Here is a 15,934-nt window from a genome sequence, read left to right as displayed (position 1 = left end):
AATCTCCTTCACTTCGTACTGTCCAGTCCACCTGGGTTCCAGCCACTTTCTCTTGTGGACTTTAACCCCCACCCAGTCACCAATTTTTTACCTTCAGTGGTGGCGGATCTCCCGTCAGCTCCCCCTCTTGGACCTTGTGAATCTGTGTGGAGAGAGCTGCAGAAAGTTCCGTCAATTTTCTCACATAATCAGCATGGCCATCAACGCCAGGGGCAGGGCTTCGACCCATGTCAACTTCGAACCTGCACATACATTTGATTGGCGCGTTTCACGAGGCCTTGAGATTGGGGCCTGTACACTGACCCAAACTTATGCTCAATACCTTGGTATGAGTTCAGTCTGCAGCCACCCAATGACTGACCTGGCATCCTCACGTGCTGTTGGTATTGCCTCGACCCATTTGGAAAACCTGTCTACCATTACCAAAAGGTACCTTTTCCCATTAGTATTGAATTTGAGTTTGGGGACGGTGGTTGTGGCCATTTTGTCGTTAAGCTATGTCTGGGTCTTTTACTATCTTGGTGTACTTAGCCCGTCACTGGTCGAAACCAGCGACGTATTCTTGGTGCCGACACAGACTTATCTCTTGTGTCCCACCCTCGTACACAAAGACTGTTATTACTTTATGTTTGGTGAATTAATTAAATACTTTCCCAAAGTATTTCGGCAATATCCTTTTGGAACAATATGTTAATAAATTTGAGCGCTTCTGAGATAATTATTGAATTAATTATGGGACTTATTTTTCTCAATAAGTTTTATTTGTCCATAATTAATTAATTATTTAAATACCTTCCCAAAGTATTTCAGTTATATCCTTTTGGAACAATATATTAGTAAATTCAAGCGCTTCTAGAATAATTATTTAATTAATTCTAGGACTTATTTTTCTCAAAAAATATTATTATCACATATTCAACTAATTAATTAAATACTTTCCCAAAGTATTTCAAATGTGTCCTTTTGGGACAATATATTAATATATTCAAGCGCTTCTATAATAATTGTCAAATGAATTCTAGTCCTTAAGGAAATACCAACAGCTCAAGAGGGAAAAATCAAGCTTAATACAATCAAGTCATCACTCAGCACGGCGGCTGCAAAACGGCCCAAACTTTTGACTCGGCGGTCACTTCAACACAGCCTTACTGTAGAATACCAGTAATTAGTAACAATCAGTCTCGTGAAACGGTCAAGCTGTTACATTAATTTGGAGAGTTCAGGTTTAATTCCTATACTCCTAGTCCAAGCTAGACTTCTTACCGATGCTCCTAGTCGAAAAATAGTTATCGACTAGTCCCGGGTTTGCTAATACAATATATCACACAATATTACATTCCATCATTTCACATTCATTTCATCACATCATCAGATTCCTCACTGTTACACCTAGTTGATAGTCACATCAATTATGCCAGGCTATATGAACCTTTTTTCAAATTTAGATTCCTCACTGTTACACCTAGTTGATAGCCACATCAACCATTTGCAGACTATATGAACCTTTTTCAAATTTAGATTCCTCACTGTTACACCTAGTTGATAGCCACATCAACCATTGCTGACTATATGAACCTTTTTCAAATTTAGATTCCTCACTGTTACACCTAGTTGATAGACATATCAACTATTGCCAAACTATATGAATCTTTTTCAGGTTAGATTCCTCACTGTTACACCTAGTTGATAGACATATCAACTATTGCCAGACGATATGAATCTTTTTCAGGTTAGATTCCTCACTGTTACACCTAGTTGATCAAACTCAACTATTGGCAGACTATATGAATCTTGACCTCTTATTACTCAGATATCTTTACACAATGCCTTTAGTTATGGACAATTTCACATAAATTTAACAGAAATTCATACTCACACCCAGTAGTCCTGATCTCAATTTAGATATTGGCTATAATACAATATACAGATTTTGATTTAACAGGCTCTGCTTGCCTTTTAATGTCGAGCTCTTTGATCAGTTTCCTGGGGTGAGTTGAATCCCCAATGGCTCCTGTGGACAGGTCACCCGTCCTTCTGGAATCTGTCTCAAACTTCTCTTTTCTCACATCAACTCTCTATAGACCGAATTCAAAGGTTGAAAACCATCCTCTGCTACCAAGTTTTGTTGATGATTCGTTACTAGAGAAATGAGACCAAGTTGAGACGCTGGACGAGGTGGATAAGGTATAGTAAGACAGTTTATTCGGATGTAAAGATATCTGAGCAAAGCGTGCACGGACTCGTTCATTTTAGCTCAGAAGGAACTAGCAGAAGCGAGTCCCGTAACATATTGTGCAGTACATTTTATACAGTGAATGACGTAGGTAGATTCTGGTAGTTCGTGCTCCTGATTGGTCGTTGTAAGTGGAGGCCCGTTCCCTCCACGCTGGTGTCAATGCCTCATTGGTTCTTGGCACTGTTCTTTGTTCTTGGAAACCCAGCCTGAAACAAGGGTGTGTGTGTGTGTGTGTGTGCATGTGCGTGTGCGTGCTCGTATAGTAACATGCCTCCCTTATCAGTGGTAATAAAAGGTCTGAGTCAGCCATCCTCCCCTGCGTGGGGGAGTGAGGTTTGTATCTGTTACGGGCAGATGGTGTTTAACTGTGGGGTGTAGCAAGATATTTGCAACAAAGTCTGCTTTAATAAGGAAGGCATTATAACAGTATTATAGCTATGTGTTAAGGTCAATGAAGACAGCATTTCTTACAAATCCCCCTCTTCACGTCTTAAAAGACGTGACCACAGTAAAATTTGTCAGTAGACAAAAAAATGTATTCCCCCTCTTCACGTCTCACCAGAGACGTGACAATAGTAAAACATAGTAATGCAAACCGGGGAAAATTTGTCAGTAGACAAATTTTTGATTCCCCCTCTTCACGTCTCACCAGAGACGTGACAATAGTAAAACATAGTAATGCAAACCGGGGAAAATTTGTCAGTAGACAAATTTTTGATTCCCCCTCTTCACGTCTCACCAGAGACGTGACAATAGTAAACCATCTAGCCATCACTAGTCATCAAATTGATACTCAGGCTCAGCTTCCTCAATAGCAAGGAGTGGGTACATCTGACCCCTATCGACCTGCTTTGGGTCAATAGCAGAGGTAATGACTCTAGTAATCAGAGTGCGAGCGCATGGAATGCAACAGCAACCACAAAGGGTTAGGATAGCCACAAAAACAGCAACGGACACTAGGACAGAGGAGATCAGGGATCTGATCTCTGTTCTCATACTTCCGGCGCCGAAAAGAGATGGCCGCCTCGCTTCGCGTTCCTTGGAAAATATGCAGTATTTTGTTTTTTTATGTGTTATTTCTTACATCGGTACCCCAGGTAATCTTAGGTTTCATTACATACAGTCGGGAGGAACTACTGAATATACGATTAACGTCAACTCATCATCGTTCCTACCAGGAATATGACTTTCCCGAAACGGATCCAGTGTTTTGCCTTCCACCCAATACAATGGATCTGATCCCAGCCGGCGACCCTGTGCGACGCCGAAAAAGGGGCAAACGAGGCGGTCTCGTGGTCAGGCTTCGGAGACGGGCACATCGCGCTCCACTCCCTAGCATACTACTCGCCAATGTCCAGTCTCTTGACAATAAGGTTGATGAAATCCGAGCACGGGTAGCATTCCAGAGAGACATCAGGGATTGCAACGTGCTCTGCTTCACGGAAACATGGCTAACTCAAGGGACGCTAACGGAGTCGGTGCAGCCAGCTGGTTTCTTCATGCATCGCGCCGACAGAAACAAACATCTTTCCGGTAAGAAGAGGGGCGGGGGGGTATGCCTTATGATTAACGAGAAGTGGTGTGATCATCATAACAACACACAGGAACTCAAGTCATTCTGTTCACCTGATCTAGAACTCCTCACAATCAAATGTCGACCGCATTATCTACCAAGGGAATTCTCTTCAATCATAATCACAGCCGTATATATTCCCCCCCAAGCAGACACATCGATGGCCCTGAACGAACTTTATCTGACTCTTTGTAAACTGGAAACCACACACCCTGAGGCTGCATTCATCGTAGCTGGGGATTTTAACAAGGCTAATCTAAAAACAAAACTCCCTAAATTCTATCAGCATATCGATTGTGCTACCAGGGCTGGGAAAACCCTAGATCATTGTTATACTAATTTCCGCGACGCATATAAGGCCCTCCCCCGCCCCCCTTTCGGAAAAGCTGACCACGACTCCATTTTGTTGATTCCAGCCTACAAACAGAAACTCAAACAACAAGCTCCCGCGCTCAGGTCTGTTCAACGCTGGTCCGACCAATCTGAATCCACGCTTCAAGACTGCTTCGATCATGCGGATTGGAATATGTTCCGCATCGCGTCCAACAACAATATTGACGAATATGCTGATTCGGTGAGCGAGTTCATTAGGAAGTGCATTGACGATGTCGTACCCACAGCAACGATTAAAACATTCCCAAACCAGAAACCGTGGATTGACGGCAGCATTCGCGTGAAACTGAAAGCGCGAACCACTGCTTTTAACCAGGGCAAGGTGACCGGAAGCATGACCGAATACAAACAGTGTAGCTATTCTCTCCGCAAGGCAATCAAACAGGCTAAGTCCCAGTACAGAGACAAAATCGAGTCGCAATTCAACAGCTCAGACACAAGAGGTATGTGGCAGGGTCTACAGTCAATCACGGATTACAAAAAGAAAACCAGCCCCGTCGCGGACCAGGATGTCTTGCTCCCAGACAGGCTAAACAACTTTTTTGCCCGCTTTGAGGACAATACAGTGCCACTGACACGGCCCCCTACCAAAACCTGCGGGCTCTCCTTCACTGCAGCCGAGGTGAGTAAAACATTTAAACGTGTTAACCCTCGCAAGGCTGCAGGCCCAGACGGCATTCCCAGCCGCGTCCTCAGAGCATGCGCAGACCAGCTGGCTGGTGTGTTTACGGACATATTCAATCAATCCTTATCCCAGTCTGCTGTTCCCACATGCTTCAAGAGGGCCACCATTGTTCCTGTTCCCAAGAAAGCTAAGGTAACTGAGCTAAACGACTACCGCCCCGTAGCACTCACTTCCGTCATCATGAAGTGCTTTGAGAGACTAGTCAAGGACCATATCACCTCCACCCTACCGGACACCCTAGACCCACTCCAATTTGCTTACCGACCCAATAGGTCCACAGACGACGCAATCGCAACCACACTGCACACTGCCCTAACCCATCTGGACAAGAGGAATACCCATGTGAGAATGCTGTTCATCGATTACAGCTCAGCATTTAACACCATAGTACCCTCCAAACTCGTCATCAAGCTCGAGACCCTGGGTCTCGACCCCGCCCTGTGCAACTGGGTCCTGGACTTCCTGACGGGCCGCCCCCAGGTGGTGAGGGTAGGTAACAACATCTCCACCCCGCTGATCCTCAACACTGGGGCCCCACAAGGGTGCGTTCTGAGCCTCTCCTGTACTCCCTGTTCACCCACGACTGCGTGGCCATGCACGCCTCCAACTCAATCATCAAGTTTGCGGATGACACTACAGTGGTAGGCTTGATTACCAACAACGACGAGACGGCCTACAGGGAGGAGGTGAGGGCCCTCGGAGTGTGGTGTCAGGAAAATAACCTCACACTCAACGTCAACAAAACAAAGGAGATGATTGTGGACTTCAGGAAACAGCAGAGGGAGCACCCCCCTATCCACATCGACGGGTCAGTAGTGGAGAAGGTGGAAAGTTTTAAGTTCCTCGGTGTACACATCACGGACAAACTGAATTGGTCCACCCACACAGACAGCGTTGTGAAGAAGGCGCAGCAGCGCCTCTTCAACCTCAGGAGGCTGAAGAAATTCGGCTTGTCACCAAAAGCACTCACAAACTTCTACAGATGCACAATCGAGAGCATCCTGTCGGGCTGTATCACCGCCTGGTACGGCAACTGCTCCGCCCACAACCGTAAGGCTCTCCAGAGGGTAGTGAGGTCTGCAGAACGCATCACCAGGGGCAAACTACCTGCCCTCCAGGACACCTACACCACCCGATGTCACAGGAAGGCCATAAAGATCATCAAGGACAACAACCACCCAAGCCACTGCCTGTTCACCCCGCTATCATCCAGAAGGCGAGGTCAGTACAGGTGCATCAAAGCAGGGACCGAGAGACTGAAAAACAGCTTCTATCTCAAGGCCATCAGACTGTTAAACAGCCACCACTAACATTTAGCGGCCGCTGCCAACATACCGACTCAACTCCAGCCACTTTAAAAATGGGAATTGATGGAAATTATGTAAAAATGTACCACTAGCCACTTTAAACAATGCCACTTAATATAATGTTTACATACCCTACATTACCCATCTCATATGTATATACTGTACTCTATATCATCTACTGCATCTTGCCATCTTTATGTAATACATGTACCACTAGCCACTTTAAACTATGCCACTTTATGTTTACATACCCTACAGTACTCATCTCATATGTATATACCGTACTCTATACCATCTACTGCATCTGCCATGCCGTTCTGTACCACCACTCATTCATATATCTTTATGTACATATTCTTTATCCCTTTACACTTGTGTGTGTGTGTAAGGTAGTAGTTGTGGAATTGTTAGGTTAGATTACTTGTTGGTTATTACTGCATTGTCGGAACTAGAAGCACAAGCATTTCGCTACACTCGCATTAACATCTGCTAACCATGTGTATGTGACTAATAAAATTTGATTTGATTTGATTTGATTTGTAGTTACCAAACGCATCCATCCAGGAGTCCCACATAGTAGTGTCAACTCCGGAGTGTTGTTTCATCTTCTCATTAAGCGTGCGAAGACCCTCTAGGGCGACGGTAAGACTACCATCATTCGCTGTATTATTGGGAATGAAAGTACAACATTGCTCCCCAAACATGGCACAAACACCTCCGCGTTCAGCCAACAACATATCTACCGCGATTCTATTTTGAAATGCCATCAGGGATGTAGCTGCCAATTGGCCATGGACCGCCTCGAAGCCTTGTTGAGTCCAAAATCACACATTATTAACCAAAAAACGAGAAAATGTTAAACCCTCAGGTCCATCCCTCTATACAACCTGTACCAGGTGGGCTCGTCGCCACCCGGGAACTTCAAACCTTCACAACAGGGAGGACAAACATCACTTTTTATTCATTCGACAACCTCAACTACAGCAAACCAAGGGTCCTCCTCTGTCAGGCCCACTCTCCTGCGAAAGCTTGATTCCGTATCAGCCTCTCCAACTGGAGCATCAAGCAACGGCATCATACCAGAGGTCCTTGCCACATCTGTAACAGACTTCTTCAAACAAGGTATGATACAGGCAGCACAGCACATGAGCATAAGAAAAACAACAACTAGAGTCAGAAATCCAGTAACCATCATTGTAGTGTACTTACCAAACCAAACACCCAGCCAGGGGAACAGTCCACTCTCCTCCACACCTGCAAGACCCTTCATCTCCACCGATAACCTTGCCAACCCACTCAGAGCTTTTGAAATGCTCCCATCCGGACTAGTATTGTTAGGGACAAACGTGCAACACTGTTCTCCAATCATTTTACATACACCTCCCTGGTTGGCCAGAATCATGTCCAGTGCTAGTCTATTTTGTCTACTGGTTTGAGAGGTAGCATCCAATTGTTCAGCCATCCCCGTAAGTGCTGTGTGGGTGTAGTTAACAAATCATTGTTGATTATAGTAGATATAATTGATCCAGGCATTCTGCTTAGCATCAACAATAGCTGGGCCAATAATGGGCAATAAATGCCACAGGCCATCATTCCTGTTTAATGTCTGGAATTCGTGGGGGACCCCTATTGGGACCCCAACAGGTTGGTGTGGATGTTATCTGTACTCTCGGACCAAGGAGCGTCACGTTTCTGCCGTCTCCTGGGTTGGTCCCGAGCCTTTGTGTCATGTGCAGATCCCAGGAGGTGGTTAGCTGCAACCTCAATAATAGTCAATGGTGTTATCAGACTGGCCAAAACACATGTGCCCTGACAATCTCCTTTCAAAATGTGGGGTCAACCGCCTGGCAGGTCCACACATCCACCATACATCAGCAACACCTTTAGTTAATAGTGACATTAGTGATGCAGGCAGTAGTAGGGAGCCTCCCATAGTCTATACCTCTACCTGTACCAGTGATACAGCTGTAATATCCCCCATATGCCTTAACCCCCCATGGTGTCTTGTGGGAGGGACTTCTGGGAACACAAGACTCAGAGTTTTACACAGGGTTGAATTTGGCTTATTATAATAGAAACGTTCCAATATGCACATCCAACCTTTCCCATTGCTTAGGGCAAATGGGTGAGCAGACAGAATAGGTCTGGCATGTCCACATACGACACAGTCCTTTCTATTAAGTGTTTTGTAGGCCAACCACATATTCTCCCTTTCCTCATAACCAGTTTCAGTCCCCAATTGGTCACTATCTGAGATGTCTTTTACATTTATTACCTGTACCAGATTGGAGAGCTTAGGTGATGGCGTGGGACTTGGTCTTGAAGTGGTGGAGGAGGCCGGCTGAACCCTGGTCCGTTGGAACTGGTGGTGGTTCTGGCAGCACTGTGATGGTAACATCCCCATCGTATCCTAATCAGACAGCTCAGGACTACAAGCAGTCCTGTAAAAACCCCACCCTCTCCCAGAGAACACATCATCAGCCAGAGATCAAGCAACACTTTCACTTCTATGAACGTACACAGTGTTGAGAGGTCGGGGTCAGGGATTCTTCATTAAGGAGTTGATCCCCGAGCTCTATTAGCAACGGTTCTTCTCCTTAACTCTGTGATCATTCGGCAGTGTCAGTGTGTCTCACCCTCCAAGTGCGATATGCCCCCAGGTCGAGTGAATCACCTTCTCCTTTAATTCACCTGTAACGCATAAAATCCTGGACATACAGGTTTGGCTAACAAACGGTTTCTCATTTGTTCTATCTGATTATATATTTAACTTCTATACCCATTTGTTAGCTAGAAATTTTTTATTTTCAATTAGTTTATTCTCCAATAGGCCCCATCCTATCCTAGACCACAATGTACCCCTCCCCCGTTTGATACCTGGCTCTGGCCAGGTATCAACCTTACCTACTCTTAATAATGACTTAGGTAAGATTAGTAAAATATTCTTATATTTAAATGCTTATGTATTTTCCTGCCCTATAGGCTTAAAATATCTCCTGTTCAAACCTCAATGTATCATATCTTCCCCCATTTATTATCGATGACAAATGGGATTTTTTCTGTTGTATTACCAAATCAATAACAGCCCATTCAAAACCGTCATAGCCAATGTTTAAAAACAGAAACCTGACTCCTCTGTGGTTAAAACTACAATTATGGTCAAGAGTTATAAACTCTATTATAATCAATTTACCTCAAAATTAGTATCCCAAATGACCACAATTTCATTATCCTCACTACATCCCCCCGTGGGTGATCAAACCACAGGAAAATGCAATGAAAACAGGTCAAAAGGTTACATCACCTCCTTACATTCGTGTTCCATACCATGTCTAGACATACTAAAAGAACCCTTTATCTTAAAAAATCCCTTGTCTAAATAAAACTCAGAAAATAATCCTCCTAATATATATATAAGTGTACTCCTTTAAGATATCTTATCTCTGGGAACACGGAAACCCTTAACCCAAACGTTTACTACAAAAACAAAATCTAATAATTATGATAATACCCTATTCATTCGTTTGAAATTTCCCCGATGTTTCATGTAACTCATTCACACAACTGTGATAAACGTGTACTGTCCCTTTAAAAATTACTTCGAATTGGTTTTAAGTTTTTTATTTTTTATTTTTATGTCACCAGCATTCAACCAGGCTCTCCGTCGGCTGGGAGACCGTTGAGTGCTGCAATACTGCCATCTTCTGTCCATTCTCTGCACAGCTCTCCACCAGCTCTATTCAACCTTCTCAATTTGAGCCATATTAGTTTCTTATTATAACTTTTGTTTTATAATTTTTGATTTTTGATTTTTTTTATCTGTTATTACCTAGTTGGACTAGAGTGTCCGTGACAAATAATGTAAGATTATAGTATGTGGTTAATATGTAACTTAAGTATATATGGTTATGTAATTTATATACATGTCCTTACTTTTTCTTGCATAAAAGCCTGATACAATACATACATAGGGATGCAATCATAAAGTGCCATGGGGATCCGGTTATAGTTGTTCTATTAACCATGTGAAAATGCCCAGGGACACCCCAAATATCAGTAGGAATATCACAAATAAGGGGCCAGATATCCCTAGCCTTGCCCAGGGAGGGAGAAATGTCCCTCTAACTGGGCGAGGTTCCTTTTTCAGGGGAGGCGGAGTTTGATGCCGCATCACCTGAGTCAGGAGTGTCTTCATTTAAAATCGAATTTAGGCCGCTTAAATCAGCTCTGACTTCTGTCAGTGTTCTGGAAGGAATTGGAGCTGGAGTGCAATGTGTGAGGTGGTGCCAAGGTGCGCCTGATTTACCTTTGACCTGAACTGAGTGTGAAGTAATCTCCTTCACTTCGTACTGTCCAGTCCACCTGGGTTCCAGCCACTTTCTCTTGTGGACTTTAACCCCCACCCAGTCACCAATTTTTTACCTTCAGTGGTGGCGGATCTCCCGTCAGCTCCCCCTCTTGGACCTTGTGAATCTGTGTGGAGAGAGCTGCAGAAAGTTCCGTCAATTTTCTCACATAATCAGCATGGCCATCAACGCCAGGGGCAGGGCTTCGACCCATGTCAACTTCGAACCTGCACATACATTTGATTGGCGCGTTTCACGAGGCCTTGAGATTGGGGCCTGTACACTGACCCAAACTTATGCTCAATACCTTGGTATGAGTTCAGTCTGCAGCCACCCAATGACTGACCTGGCATCCTCACGTGCTGTTGGTATTGCCTCGACCCATTTGGAAAACCTGTCTACCATTACCAAAAGGTACCTTTTCCCATTAGTATTGAATTTGAGTTTGGGGACGGTGGTTGTGGCCATTTTGTCGTTAAGCTATGTCTGGGTCTTTTACTATCTTGGTGTACTTAGCCCGTCACTGGTCGAAACCAGCGACGTATTCTTGGTGCCGACACAGACTTATCTCTTGTGTCCCACCCTCGTACACAAAGACTGTTATTACTTTATGTTTGGTGAATTAATTAAATACTTTCCCAAAGTATTTCGGCAATATCCTTTTGGAACAATATGTTAATAAATTTGAGCGCTTCTGAGATAATTATTGAATTAATTATGGGACTTATTTTTCTCAATAAGTTTTATTTGTCCATAATTAATTAATTATTTAAATACCTTCCCAAAGTATTTCAGTTATATCCTTTTGGAACAATATATTAGTAAATTCAAGCGCTTCTAGAATAATTATTTAATTAATTCTAGGACTTATTTTTCTCAAAAAATATTATTATCACATATTCAACTAATTAATTAAATACTTTCCCAAAGTATTTCAAATGTGTCCTTTTGGGACAATATATTAATATATTCAAGCGCTTCTATAATAATTGTCAAATGAATTCTAGTCCTTAAGGAAATACCAACAGCTCAAGAGGGAAAAATCAAGCTTAATACAATCAAGTCATCACTCAGCACGGCGGCTGCAAAACGGCCCAAACTTTTGACTCGGCGGTCACTTCAACACAGCCTTACTGTAGAATACCAGTAATTAGTAACAATCAGTCTCGTGAAACGGTCAAGCTGTTACATTAATTTGGAGAGTTCAGGTTTAATTCCTATACTCCTAGTCCAAGCTAGACTTCTTACCGATGCTCCTAGTCGAAAAATAGTTATCGACTAGTCCCGGGTTTGCTAATACAATATATCACACAATATTACATTCCATCATTTCACATTCATTTCATCACATCATCAGATTCCTCACTGTTACACCTAGTTGATAGTCACATCAATTATGCCAGGCTATATGAACCTTTTTTCAAATTTAGATTCCTCACTGTTACACCTAGTTGATAGCCACATCAACCATTTGCAGACTATATGAACCTTTTTCAAATTTAGATTCCTCACTGTTACACCTAGTTGATAGCCACATCAACCATTGCTGACTATATGAACCTTTTTCAAATTTAGATTCCTCACTGTTACACCTAGTTGATAGACATATCAACTATTGCCAAACTATATGAATCTTTTTCAGGTTAGATTCCTCACTGTTACACCTAGTTGATAGACATATCAACTATTGCCAGACGATATGAATCTTTTTCAGGTTAGATTCCTCACTGTTACACCTAGTTGATCAAACTCAACTATTGGCAGACTATATGAATCTTGACCTCTTATTACTCAGATATCTTTACACAATGCCTTTAGTTATGGACAATTTCACATAAATTTAACAGAAATTCATACTCACACCCAGTAGTCCTGATCTCAATTTAGATATTGGCTATAATACAATATACAGATTTTGATTTAACAGGCTCTGCTTGCCTTTTAATGTCGAGCTCTTTGATCAGTTTCCTGGGGTGAGTTGAATCCCCAATGGCTCCTGTGGACAGGTCACCCGTCCTTCTGGAATCTGTCTCAAACTTCTCTTTTCTCACATCAACTCTCTATAGACCGAATTCAAAGGTTGAAAACCATCCTCTGCTACCAAGTTTTGTTGATGATTCGTTACTAGAGAAATGAGACCAAGTTGAGACGCTGGACGAGGTGGATAAGGTATAGTAAGACAGTTTATTCGGATGTAAAGATATCTGAGCAAAGCGTGCACGGACTCGTTCATTTTAGCTCAGAAGGAACTAGCAGAAGCGAGTCCCGTAACATATTGTGCAGTACATTTTATACAGTGAATGACGTAGGTAGATTCTGGTAGTTCGTACTCCTGATTGGTCGTTGTAAGTGGAGGCCCGTTCCCTCCACGCTGGTGTCAATGCCTCATTGGTTCTTGGCACTGTTCTTTGTTCTTGGAAACCCAGCCTGAAACAAGGGTGTGTGTGTGTGTGTGCATGTGCGTGTGCGTGCTCGTATAGTAACATATAGTAACAATCAGTGGTAATAAAAGGTCTGAGTCAGCCATCCTCCCCTGCGTGGGGGAGTGAGGTTTGTATCTGTTACGGGCAGATGGTGTTTAACTGTGGGGTGTAGCAAGATATTTGCAACAAAGTCTGCTTTAATAAGGAAGGCATTATAACAGTATTATAGCTATGTGTTAAGGTCAATGAAGACAGCATTTCTTACAATAGCCATGTAATTCTCTTTTGGACAAGGTGAGTTTTCTCAATATATTCGCCGCAATTTACTCAACAATATGCTAATTAGCAACAGATAAGACCTAAAATACGACCAAAGATGCGTATCCCTAAACCAAGAGACCACAACCTGTCGTTTCAAATGGGAATATTTGGCAGAGGAGGATGACGAGGGCCAAGCACGAGCCACCGAGATCCTGTAGCCTATATTTGCATGTTTCCGTTGGGGAACGCCTACTCTGTGAAGTGCGCGTGTGCAATAATTCAATTCGCCTTGCACTCCCAAACAACGATCATTTTTTTGAAACTTTGGCAAAGGGTAAAGTCTAAATAACTTCGTCCACTCTGTGCATAACAGATTCTAGTTTTGTGACCAGAACTGCATTGAGATCAAATGTTTCATCGATGAGTAAATTAGCAGAACGTTGGCCAAAATCCATCTCGTTTCTGGCTTGGCTTCCTCTCGCTACCATATTTGGCAAGTCGGTTAAGAACAAATTGTTATTTATTCAAATTCTTATTTACAATGACGGCCTAACCCGGATGACGTTGGGCCAATTGTGCGCCGCCCTATGGGATTCCCAATCACAGCCGTTTGTGATACAGCCTGGAATCGAACCAGGGTCGTAGTGACTCCTCTAGCTCTGAGATGTAGTGCCTTAGAACACTGTGCCACTCAGGAGCGTTCAACAGCGAGATCAGAGACCTTTGTGCCCAATCCATGAATTTACATCCCTTTTCTCTGTCTTAGCTAGCCACTGACTACACTTTTTAGCTAGGTAGTTTAGCAGAGCAGTATAAATATAAAACATTTGTTTCTATTACGTAGACTAGATAATTGTTTTGTACTGTATGTCGGGGGTGTTGTCTGTAAAGTGGGGCACAGATAACGAAGAGGAGGGCAGCAAGACATTAAAAATGGCTACAGAGATGGATGTGCATGAGTCAGGGCTTTGGGTCACGGGGTCTGGGATCCTGGGTGGCTTACCGGATGGTCTGGTGGGCACCACAGCAGTGGTGGAGATCAAGTGTCCCTATGGTGCAAAAGGGACCACACCATTGAAGAGGTAGTGAAGTCAAAGGATTTATATATTTCTATATCATGGAGGGAGGGTCTTACAGCCTCCGTGAGGTCCAAAGGCAGCTCCACATCACTGGAAGGGACACCTGCCTCTTTGTTGTGTGGACCACCAAAGCCTCCATCACTATCCCCATTCAGGGTAAAGACCTCTGACAGACTCATATTGCCCCTCCTGTTAGTACCTGTTTTCAGGGAAGCTAATGGTCCAAAAATATTCCACAAAGTTCACATACTAGAAAATATCACATTTACATAAGTATTCAGACCCTGTACTCAGTACTTTGTTGAAGCACCTTTGGCAGTGATTACAGCCTCGATTCTTCTTGGGTATGATGCTACAAGTCTGGCACACCTGTATTTAGGGAGTTTCTCCTATTCTTCTCTGCAGATCCTCTCATGCTCTGTCAGGTTGGATGGGGAGCGTCGCTGCACAGCTATAAAAAAGTATTTGTTTAACACTTTTTTGGTTACTACATGATTCCATATGTGTTATTTCTTAGTTTAGATGTCTTCACTATTATTCTACAATTTAGAAAATAGTAAAAATAAAGAAAAACCCTTGAATGAGTAGGTGTGTCCAAACTTTTGACTGGTACTGTATATAATGTGTGTTTATATATGTGTGTGTGTAATGGGATGTATAAACATGATGGACAGTATGTGGATAGAATATGTAGTATATCTGAAGAATACGCAGGATAGAATAGTATATGTACCGCAGTAGTTGAATAGGATGACCTTGACTAGAGTACAGTATATACAGTTGAAGTCGGAAGTTTACATACACTTAGGTTGGAGTCATTAAAACTCATTTTTCAACCACTCCACAAATTTCTTGTTAACAAACTATCTCATTGTAGAGTTAGTTAGGACATCTACTTTGTGCATGACACAAGTCATTTTTTCCAACAATTGTTTACAGACAGATTATTTGACTTATAATTTACTGTATCACAATTTCAGTGGGTCAGAAGTTTACATACACTAAGTTGACTGTGCTTTTAAACAGCTTGGATAATTCCAGAAAATGATGTCATGGCTTTAGAAGCTTCTGAAAGGCTAATTGACATAATTTGAGGAAATTGGAGGTGTACCTGTGGATGTATTTCAAGGCCTACCTCCAAACTCAATGCCTCTTTGCTTGACATCATGGGAAAATCAAAAGAAATCAGCCAAGACCTCAGAAAAGAAATTGTAGACCTCCACAAGTCTGATTCATCCTTGGGAGCAATTTCCAAATGCCTGAAGGTACCATGTTCATCTGTACAAACAATAGTACGCAACTATAAACACCATGGGATCACGCAGCCGTCATACAGCTCAGGAAGGAGACGCGTTCTGTCTTCTAGAGATTAACGTACTTTGGTGAGAAAAGTGCAAATCAATCCCAGAACAACAGCAAAGGACCTTGTGAAGATGCTGGAGGAAACCGGTACAAAAGTATCTGTATCCACAGTTAAACGAGTCCTATATCGACATAACCTGAAAGGCCGCTCAGCAAGGAAGAAGCAACTGCTCCAAAACCACCATAAAAAAAACAGACTACGGTTTTCAAATGCACATGGGGACAAAGATTGTACTTTTTGGCCATAATGACCATCGTTATGTTTGGAG

The 15,934-nt window shown here is 42.8% G+C and overlaps 1 long non-coding RNA gene across 1 annotated transcript; it reads right to left on the bottom strand.

Moving 5' to 3' along the window:
- Positions 1-7,227: 7,227 nt before the first annotated feature.
- Positions 7,228-8,919, bottom strand: LOC139570763 (uncharacterized). Its single transcript, XR_011674161.1, has 2 exons — positions 8,470-8,919; positions 7,228-8,213 (listed from the first exon to the last, which is right to left on the bottom strand). It is a non-coding gene; the product is annotated as an uncharacterized lncRNA (long non-coding RNA).
- Between the last annotated feature and the right edge of the window lie 7,015 nt (positions 8,920-15,934).

The sequence above is a fragment of the Salvelinus alpinus genome, chromosome 3 (genome assembly GCF_045679555.1).
Source record: "Salvelinus alpinus chromosome 3, SLU_Salpinus.1, whole genome shotgun sequence".
NCBI lineage: Eukaryota > Metazoa > Chordata > Actinopteri > Salmoniformes > Salmonidae > Salvelinus > Salvelinus alpinus.
Note: the sequence above shows the minus strand (reverse complement) of the source record. Positions and strands in the feature narration are given on the sequence as shown.